The sequence below is a fragment of the Meriones unguiculatus genome, assembly GCF_030254825.1.
Source record: "Meriones unguiculatus strain TT.TT164.6M chromosome 13 unlocalized genomic scaffold, Bangor_MerUng_6.1 Chr13_unordered_Scaffold_33, whole genome shotgun sequence".
NCBI lineage: Eukaryota > Metazoa > Chordata > Mammalia > Rodentia > Muridae > Meriones > Meriones unguiculatus.
Window position 1 is genome coordinate 644,346 of NW_026843645.1, and position 10,909 is coordinate 655,254.

Sequence of the window (10,909 nt, forward strand, 5' to 3'; positions counted from 1 at the left end):
TTGCAGGATGCAAACTCGGAGAGGCCTAGTTTCTTTAGTATCTTCTAAAAGTTCTGCCAGTGGCATTTAACATGTAGATGTAAGATTCATTTGGAGTAAATCTGTGGAGGTTGTAAATAACATGTGTTGAGTAGCACTTCCCTGTAAAGCTGTGATGTAAACAGGTAGAATTGTTGATGTAAGGTATTTACTAGTGTTTAGGAGACAGGAAGTCACACCAAGTAGAGTTTATCTAAAGAATCTTTTAAAACAGACCTGCCAACCAGATCTGTTAGAGATTAAGATGCTAGGAAACAAATGTTTTCCACGAGTATTGTCAACAGTTTGTTTCCAATACATAACCAAGCCCTGATTCATAGCAACCATTGGCCATCTCCATGTCAAAGGAAAGGTGTATAACAAGCTGCTTAATGGGCCATTACAGAAGTACAGCCAACATTAAAGCCAGAAGTGCCATAAAGTTGAAGTTTACTTCTTGAGAAAAACATAGTTCTGGCACATGGGCAAGACATCTTATGATAATCATTTGAACAGGGTAAACACTGTTGTGTTGTAGTCTAGCCCAATCAAACAAGGCTTTCCTTGAGGTCCTTATGTATGGAGAATGACATAACTGCTTCTCATACTCCTTAAATATGCTTGTTAGAGCCAGAACAGCGTAGGGCCTAGGCCTTGGGAGATTTTCCTAAGATTCTAAGGTATTGATAATAAAACAGAGCTCATTTTTCTAAAGCCAGGTATATTCCTGGGTGAGTTGCCAGTCCGGGTCATTTGAGGAGGGGTTGCTTCAGATCTGAGAAGCTAACTCTTCCCAACACATGTAGCTATACTTATCAGTTCCAAGGCCACTCTGGTCTTGGTAAATAATGTTCTGCTTGTGTAACATTGTTTTATTAGACTCCTAAAGATTTTATCCTAGTCTATGAGAGTTTCTGATAAATTCATAGATGTCTCCTGTTTCCTTCCATTTCTCCCCTGGAAGTAGGATACAAGATGTTATTCCTCTTAAGAAGCTTATTTAGGATAAGACATAGCTCGTTCAAGACCTTCCCACCCAGGTTTATACGTTCTACCTTCTACTTTTCCTGTCATTTGAAACCTCTGAGACCATTCACTTATGGTCCTGTCAGTGAAGATTGGCTTGCTTTTATTAGGCAAGGGTGGTACTTAAATAATTCTAGGAATATCTTTGCTGTGTAAATTTCCCATCTGCCTCAGTGGCTAGACTTGAAAACTCTAGCCCATATTGAAATTGTTTAACATATAACCTGGGGCCTGAGTTTAAAAGAGACTTAAGGATGACTGCATAACAAATTCAAAATCTTGCCTAAGATGTCTTCTCTTTTAGCATTAATCAGAGCTGGGTACATGCTACAATTATAGAGAATTTTCTTGCTTAACATTTTAGTTGTTTGTGCAGTGATTTCTCTCTGGGAAGGCATATTACATTTAAAACAACTGCACCTTCTGCCTTTTGAAAAAAATATATCTGAGATAAGCTGTGTTGCCTCAGGTCACATTGATTGAAGTGTTTTGTTCCACAGAAAATGACTTTCCCTTCCTCTCGATTAAACTTCCTAAATTCTTAAGTTAAAGGCTGTACCACATTAGAGTTTTTAAATTACTCATTTAAGTCATTTAGTGACTTAATTGTAGTAACAGTTGTAGTAACATTGTAGTAACAGTTTAAAGGATTTGTGTGCAAAGCCTGGGTTTGGCCTTCAGAGTAGAAAAAGAGGATAATTTGTCTGTATATTCTGCAGAGTGAAACAGGGTAGACAGTAGCTAGCTCACAGACAAAAGTTTAAGTGATTCAGTGGCGGTCACCACCATTGTGAAGAAAACCCTAATGGAGGTAATGTGAGGGATTTTGGAATTATCCAGCATGTATTAATTCAAGCATATAAATGAAGACAGACAAGATTAGTGTATATACAATTTAGGGAGGTTAGGTTGAACCAATGAATACTGAATTTCCAATTAAGGGACTGTTCTTTAATACACTGGAGATATGAGCAATCCTTATTGACATAATTAAGATACATAAAGAATATAAGGCACACACCATTGGCTGTAGCTGAGTGTATCAGGTTACAGACCTCAGTAGCTAACATGACACATAGTGCATTGATTATTTCTATTTAGAGCAATATAGTCTGTAGCTCAGGCTTCTCTCATGATTTTTATTTGAGAATTGTTTTGAATTCCTAATCTTGCCTCTGCTGCCCAGTGAGTCTTGAAACTGTCCAGGCTGGGCCATGACTGGTCAATGAGGAATGGATGATGAGGAAGAAGAAGGTGAGAGCTTTTCTGCTTTGATGGTAGCTGGCATTAGCAGTGGGTAAGCAGGAAATCAATTGTAGATAATCACTGAAGTCTAACCTGGTCATGTTTTGGGTTCAAACACCAAGCAAATAAAGAATCTGGATATGGACCTGAACTTATCTCTAGAAATAAAATTATTGTAGTTGCATTCGTTCAACCAACACAGAAGATCTTGAAAAAGTGGTGTGGCAGTGCCTAACAGGAATGTTATTTTTTTCTGTCTAAAAATGTATAGTCTGAGAGAAAATGTGTCTGTCACACTTGGTGTACTCTTGTGCATATGTCTACCTCTGGATAATACTGGGCCATAAAGCCTTTCTCAACATTTAAAAGTGATTTCTGAGAGTATAGTTAAATCATTTCAGTCTTCTAATTTCTTCCCACTGTTAAATCTCAATCCCTAGTTTTGTTTTGTTTTGTTTTGTTTTGTTTGTTTTTTTTTTTTAAGGCTGAGGTGACTATTTAAAAAAAGCAGATATGCCTACCAGGTTCTCCCAGAATCCCTCATTCCCTACATGTTGCAGGGTAATGATTTGTGCAGTCTTTCTCCCATTTGCCTTTATCTATGTAATTCAACCATGTTGCTTACCTGTTTGTTTTTTTTAATTTATCATTTACTGTCCTAGACTCTTGTTCTGGCTCCCCCCTACTTCTCTCTTCTGTTTCCTAACATGGCTCAGGGTCATATCAACTCTAGACTCTCCCTGATGTGACAGCCTGGGTATGCTCTCTGTTTTATATATAATAATATTTCTACTCCATCATACTTAGGAAAAGTATTTCCATTTTTATTTTTCATTCACCTCCCATTTAGCATTATTTAAAGTTTTAAATTCATAGTCATCACATTTTGCCTTCATTTGTTGTTCGTGTTTGAATATGACTGAAGGTTTGTTGCTGGATTCCTTAGCTGTGAGGTAGAAATGACTTCAATTGACATTGAGAGTGTAATGGAATTTGCACATAAAGACCCTGTACCTTATAAGGTGAACATGTTCCCTAGGACAGTGTAAGGTTTTACTAAAAATAAAAATTTAACAGTTTATGGCTCTGTCTGCCCCTACCATGGAAAGGCAGTGCTGAGAAGGCCTGTGCCATCCCTCTGAGCCATTTGATCTCTAATAATCCAGTAGAAGAGCTGCTATAGTCCTGAGGCTCAAATGTCTGCTCCAAGCTAGTGATGGACCCTGACAAGACTTCACAATCAGAACAGAGTATCATTGGGAGGTAGAATATAGGATATTTCTAGTATTTTGTGTGGTTTTTCCTCTAGCAAGATGTAAGTTAGACACAGCCATGCATTGGAGGATTATGGATTTCCTGTGCCAACACCAGCATGAGCAGGTCTGCTGAGCTGTCAGAGCTCAACCTCTTGTGACTGGGATAGACTATGAACCAGACTGTGGGTCTTTTCACATACCTAGTTTCCAGAACAGAGGCCCTTGGCCTTTGAACATTCCTGGCTGTGGATTCCTTTGGAGGGGTAGGCTCTGCTACTTTGGCCATAGGAATCTCTGATGCTTATAATATTGTCCACACTATTATACTAGTTTTGTGTGTAGTGGGAAGACGGGTTAGAAAATAAAGGTCAAAGTTGTAGAAGTTTTCAACATTGCTTTCTAAAATATTTTTTTCCTGATATATTTTACACATATGTTAGAAACTGGTGTGAAGGAAGAAATGTTGATCATACTTTAAAAACAGTTGGTTTGCATCCTTTAACCTTTCCACTAATAGCAGCCACAATGAGGTACCTTAAAGAAATCAATCTCAGGATATACAATGAGTTTCTAAACTGCAGACGTGTCTCAAGTGTGCATGGTGTTATGCTATTAGATATGGTAGATTTCACATCTTATGCATGAAGTCAGAATTTAAGCATCTGCTTTGATGCCTTGTTGGGTAGAGCCTTTCTAAGGCCCTCTGTTATAGGCTCCTGTTTTCTCACTATTGCAATGTCCATCCCATTTGTCTTTCTGAGTGAGGATTGACCATCCTACCCAGGTTCCTCCTTCTTCCTTAGCTTCTTTAACTGTACAGAGTTTAGTATGTTTATCCTATATTATAGTCTAATAACCACTTATAAATGAGTATATACCATGTATGTCTTTCTGCTTCTGAGCTACCTCACTCAGGATGATCTTTTCTAGTTCCCACCATTTGTCTAAAATTTTATGATTTCCTTGTTTTTAATTGCTGAGAAGATGAGGGAGGGGTCTACAGATGTGATACGAAGTGAATGAACTGTAATTTATTAAAAACATAAAGAAAAGATACTCAGGGTCAGATGGAGGGGAGGAGGATCTCTCCTATCAGTGGACTGGGGGAGGGGTATGAGGAGAAGAGGGAGGGAGGCCAAGATTGCAGGGGAACAAGAGAGGGGGATACAGATGGGAGGAAAAGTGAATAAATTGTAATAAATTTTAAAATATTAAAAAATTAAAAAAAGAAAAACATAGAATTTATCATTGTTTTCATTATGGACTTCAGTGGTTCTGGGTTTGCCTGCAATCATAAGGTGTGCATGAGGAACTGCAGTGCCATAACCCACCTTTCTGGTGACCTCCATTTATGGAGAAAGCTCTAGGGAATGGGGACTGTGTCTCAAAAACGATCAATAGGGCTGTAGATATGGCTCAAAGGATAAGCTACTCTTCCAGACGTTTTGAGTTCTATTCCCAGAACCCACGTGGTGGTTTAAAATCATCTATAATGAGATCTGGCACCCTTCTCTAGCATTCAGGTGTACATATACACAGAACATTGTATACATAATAAATAAATTTAATTATTTCTTGACCTTAACCTTGACCTTCAAGCTCCCCCTGACTCTGGCTTCAGAGTGTAGCAATTAAATGTGTCACAATAGGCATGTTTTTTTTTCTTGTTTTAACTAACATTGTTTGCTGATGATCCTGGAATGTGGGTTTCTGTACATGTCAAGCATATGCCACTGTTTTGATTTCCATCCACATCCACATTTGAATTATTAAATTTGGTAAAATATATTCTATTTCTTAGGATGGCCTATGTTTACCTCATTAATACTTCCTGAGTCTTCAGAATCATTACATTCCAGGTGCATGACATTCTTCCAACCTATCTGTTTGTTTTGAAGATTTTAAATGAATATGAGTATTTTACCTGTATGCATGAATATATAATCTCATGTGTGCCTCACAGTAGTTAGAAGTAGTCCTCACAGTACTCAGAAGATAACTTCAGAGCTCCTGAAGTTCAAATAAAATGGATAGTTGTAAGCTTCATGTAAATACTGGAAATCGTGCTCAATTATTTGCAAGAACAGCAGGAGCTCTTCACTGCTGACCTATTCGTTTTGCCTTCTGTTGCTTTTGTATGATTAACACTTTCATTGCTAATATTTCATTTGTCCATTCATAACTGTTTAAACATGCATTTCCTTTTAGGAAGATGTTACTAATATTATGGTTTATTCTGGGACCCTTCAGGTTTTTAGAAGATGAATACAGAACTGGAGTGGATGTATAATTCTTTATAGGGACAAATGCTCTGAGTTTTTTAGTTGTTTTTTTTTATTATTACAGTGATTTTTACAGGGGAGACAGGGCCTTAAAATGTATGTGTACCTGTCCTAGAGCACATAACACAACCAGGCTGGAATCCAGCTCTGTCTCTGCCTTTAGAGTGCTAGGATTAAATGCATGAGACAACACTCTCAGCATGCCCATAAATTTATTAATTGTTCATACAATTTCTTTGATGTGTGCTCAGTACTTCTTTTTCTGTTTGTTGTGTCTCTCTCTTTTTTCTGTGAATTAGCATTTCTCTTGCCAGGAAATATCCTATTCTGAGGCTGCAGAAAATTAAAAGGTGGACCTCATTAATCAGTTTCCTTCTAAAATGACTTAGAGATTACATTAGTACTTTTATGTAAGAAAATAATTAGGGGAAGCATCAGAATTTTATGAATATATTTTCCATAAACTATACATTTAAAGTGATGTCACTATGGTGCTTTCTGTTGTTTGCATGTATGGAATATTTCAGGATGCATTGATCTATGATGATATGCATGTGAACTTCACTCAGGAAGAGTGGGCTTTGCTGGATCCTTCCCAGAAGAATCTCTACAAAGATGTGATGCTGGAGACCTACAGGAACCTGTTTGTTATTGGTAGGACTATGAATTTACTTTCACTTTCTAAAACAATAAGACAACTGTTTCTGATGATGATATTGTGGTTATTGGTGTTCTGTAATTTTAAGTGTAATGAAGGAAGAATAAGCTGAATAAATCAGGCATCATTCTACAATTCATAGAAAATAGAAACTTAAAATTTGTGGAATTTCTAATAGTTGATCATTTATTTTCTGGTACACATTTTAGGTTACAATTGGGAACACCATACTATTGCAGAATGTTGTCAACTTTCTGGAAGCCTTAGAAGGTAATTTTCATGTGCAAGCTGATGTGAATATGAGTTTTCAGAGTGCCTCTGAAGAAATGTTAATGTGTCCCAGAAGTTTTAATGAAAAGCAACAGTGTAAAAAAGCAATATTTCAAGTTTATTGATGATTATTACATTCTCACAAATCCAAATACCTCAATGTCAGGTATCTGATTTTTCTTTGTAAAGCATTCTTCTAAGAAAGACAAGGAAATAATCCATTAACAGATTTCAACCATCTGAATCATAGGCACATCAGACCTATGCTGTAGAACTCCAAATCTGTATCTTTTCATACCACACGAACATTGCAATGAATATGCATTGAATAGGTGATAGTATATGTCCAATAATCTTCTAACAAGCAATAGTACACACTAAAGCTGGTGTTACTCATTCATATACTCATTTAGTGATAGGGACATTTTATAAGTCAGGATGTTGTAGAGAAACCTTAATCCCTATTCCACATGTCCATGAGGTACAAAATATCAAACTGCATAAATGTGGTAATATTTGACTTGTTATTTTTCTTTTAATAGGTAATTATTTGTCAAAATAGTTGCAAGCCATGTGAGCATAGGGATATTGAAAGAAGCAACATATTTTTTCTCTCTGAGAACAGTCTGAAGAAATGTAGCAGTCCCCACTTTGAATACGCTTTTGATATGTGATACAAGATTACAGTTACTTTATTATTAATTATTAATTAGTTAATAATGATTAAATTGTTATTAAAATGAAAAAAATCAGTGTTCAACCTATAGGAGAGAGGTTCTTTTAGGTCTCAAGCATCACATGCTTGTGGAGACTTTTGGAGCAAATCCAGCAAAGCATACTATTCCCAAGTAAAGTTCACGTATACATACATCAGCATAGGTCAGTGCATTCTAAAATATCCAGTACATCTAAACAACAGAAAATGGGTAATGATAACACTGTGAATCTATACTTCATTTTTAGTTAATTCATTGTTAATATATACATCATAAACTGTGTCACATGTACACAATCAACTCTAAGTCTGGGACTACTAATACATTAAACTAGTACAATTAATTATTTTCCAACTTCATTTGGAATACATCTGCAATTTTACACTGTGGAAAATCCCTGTAAGTACTAGGAATATGAAATTTCTTCAGTTTGTCCTGGTTCGCTTTACTAATGTGAGTCACTCTATGGAAAATATATTAATGCAATCATTATAATAAACCTCTGAGTACTTCTTGATCAAATATATAAAAAAACCTCATAGAAAGTGTATGCTATAATATGAACCATGTAATTAATGCTCTTATCATCACAAGTATCTTCAGAGACACAAAAAAATATCATAATGAATGGGAAAACTATGAATGTGAACAAAGTGATAAAACCATAATTTTTGGTTTTTCTTTACAATTAGATCAAATTATAAAATTAATTCATACAGACAAAAAGCTTTATTAATGTAGTGAATATGGAAAAGCTTACACATGTACCAATTGTCTTTGCAGGCATGAAAAAACACATACTGTAGAGAAACCCTCTGAATATAACCAAGGTGGTAAAGCCATTTCAGGTGACAGTCAGTTCCAAAGACATAAAAGAACACATGCTGGAGAGAAGACCTATGAATGTAATACATGTGGTAAAGCCTTTTCCTTTCACAGTAGTCTCCGAATACATAAAAGAACACATACTGGAGAGAAACCCTGACTGTAACCAGTGTGGTAAAGCCTTTTCACATCATGGTAATCTCCAAACACATAAAAGAACACATACTGGAGAGAAACCCTATGAATGTCACCAGTGTGGCAAAGTCTTTTCTCATCACAGCATTCTGAAAATTCATAAAAGAACACATACTGGAGAGAGACCCTATAAATGTAACCACTGTGGTAAAGACTTCTTGTATCACAGTAGTCTACAAACACATAAAAGAACACATACTGGAGAGAAACCTTATGCATGTAACCAGTGTGGTAAAGTGTTTTCACAAAACTGTCATCTCCAAAACCATAAAAGAACACATACTGGAGAGAAACCCTACAAATGTAATCATTGTGATAAAGCCTATTCACGATGCAGTCAGCTCCGAAACCATGAAAGGACCCATACTGGAGAGAAACCCTATGAATGTAACCAGTGTGGCAAAGCCTTTTCAGAAATTAGACATCTCAAAATGCACAAAAGAACACATACTGGAGAGAAACCCCATGCATGTAACCAAGGTGATAAACCCATTTCAGGAAAGAGTCAAATCCAAAGAGATAAAAGAACACCTACTGTAGAAAAAACCTACGAATGTAACCAGTGTGGTAAATTCTTTTCACGTCACAGTAATCTCCAAATACATAAAAGAATACATACTGGAGAGAAACCCTATGAATGTAACCACTGTGGTAAAGCCTTTTCATATCAATGTAGTCTCCAAATACATAAAAGAACACATACTGGAGAGAAACCCTACACATGTAACCAGTGTGGTAAAGTCTTTTCACAAAACTGTCATCTCCAAAACCATAGAAGAACACATACTGGAGAGAAACCCTACAAATGTAATCAATGTGATAAAGTGTATTCACGACACCTTCACCTCCAAAACCATAATAGGATACATACTAGAGAGAAACCCTAAGAATGTAACCAGTGTGGTAAAGGCTTTTCAGAAGATACTTATCTTCAAATACATAAATGAACACATACTGAAGAGGAACACAATCAATGTAAACAACATGATAAAGACTTTTCACAAAACAGTCATCTCCAAAGACATCAAATACAAATACTAGAGAGAAACCCTATGAATGATTGTAATGATTAAGCCTTTGTATATATCTATATAGCCTTCATTAGCATGAAAGAATTCATACTGCACTGAAACCCTGTGAATATATTTAATATGGTAAATGAAACCTTTGCATTTTCATCTATCTGATAGAGACATAATGAAGTAAAATAATCATGAGTCTTCTGTATATTTCACATCATAGTTTGAGGTTCTATGGATGTGTCTATATTATGTGGCATTCCACAAGTCATCATGTTCTCATTAGAGATCCATTTGGCACTTCATCTTGAAGTACTTCCTATTAATGGAATTATGTAGTGATGATAGATGTTGGAACAGGAATAAGATGTATCTTAAGAAATTCTTGTGTATTTGTGTATGTGTGTATATATGTATTTGATTATTACAGTTTGTAATAATCAAATGGCACATATGTGAAGACTGGAAGAACTTTGTGTGTTGTAATTTTAGCCTGTCTTCATGGTGATCAAAGATCATGTTGCCAGGTTTGCACACCATGGACACTTCCCACTGAGCCATCTCATTGATTCTCAAATAACATTGGTTGAAACATTATAATGTAAATACATTGTCTTCTTTTCAAGTTGTAATCATTGTCATCTAAAGATGGAGAAAAAAAGGACAATTTGAATAATAAATCCCATTTGCAAAGAAGAGAATGTATTGCTATATTTTTTTAATGTGTTAGTTTATTTTTAGAAGTATGTTATGGGTTCAGGAATAGCCACAACATGACCACTTGAATGCCAGACTCAAACTCAAAGTAGCTTATTGAATGATCAACAAAACCTGATTGGTCAGGACACAGCCTGGATGCGGGAACCAGATTGTGACACCAGTCTGTTTCTTAGGTGGGCCTAGCATAAGAAAAACTTTTACCAGGAAACAACCAGATAACCAAGTGGGAAGCAAGGGAAGGGTAGCATTACATCATTTTCCTAGCTAAATAGAAGAATTGATTTTGTTCCAAGTGTATTGTATCTATCTAGTAAGACAATGAATTTTAAGCTGATTATTTAGGATATAAGCTTGGGGACTTTCCAATTCCCCATCATTCTGGGAGAAAAGAAGATAGAAGGGTATTGTGGGGTTTTTTGTTGTTGTTGTTGTTGTTGTTTTTGTAGAGCATATATTAATTCAGGCAGAATGTTTAACAAGTACTGAATTGTAAGTAAAAGGCTATTCAAGCTCTCAGACTGGCAGAACCTGAGAATGTGAACTTTATTCTACCTTCTGGTCAAAATGGATACTTAAAAACAAAATGCCTATGGTTATGTTAGGTAGTGAGGTCTAGACATGCCTGGACATATCTCAATGTTGATATGCCTAAACAAGTAAACTGTGTTCATAACATTTC

General features: G+C 36.0%; 1 pseudogene; it reads left to right on the forward strand.

The window, feature by feature from the left end:
• The first annotated feature begins 2,276 nt into the window (after nucleotides 1-2,276).
• LOC132650750 (zinc finger protein 239-like) lies at nucleotides 2,277-9,282 on the forward strand (annotated as a pseudogene).
• Nucleotides 9,283-10,909: the final 1,627 nt, after the last annotated feature.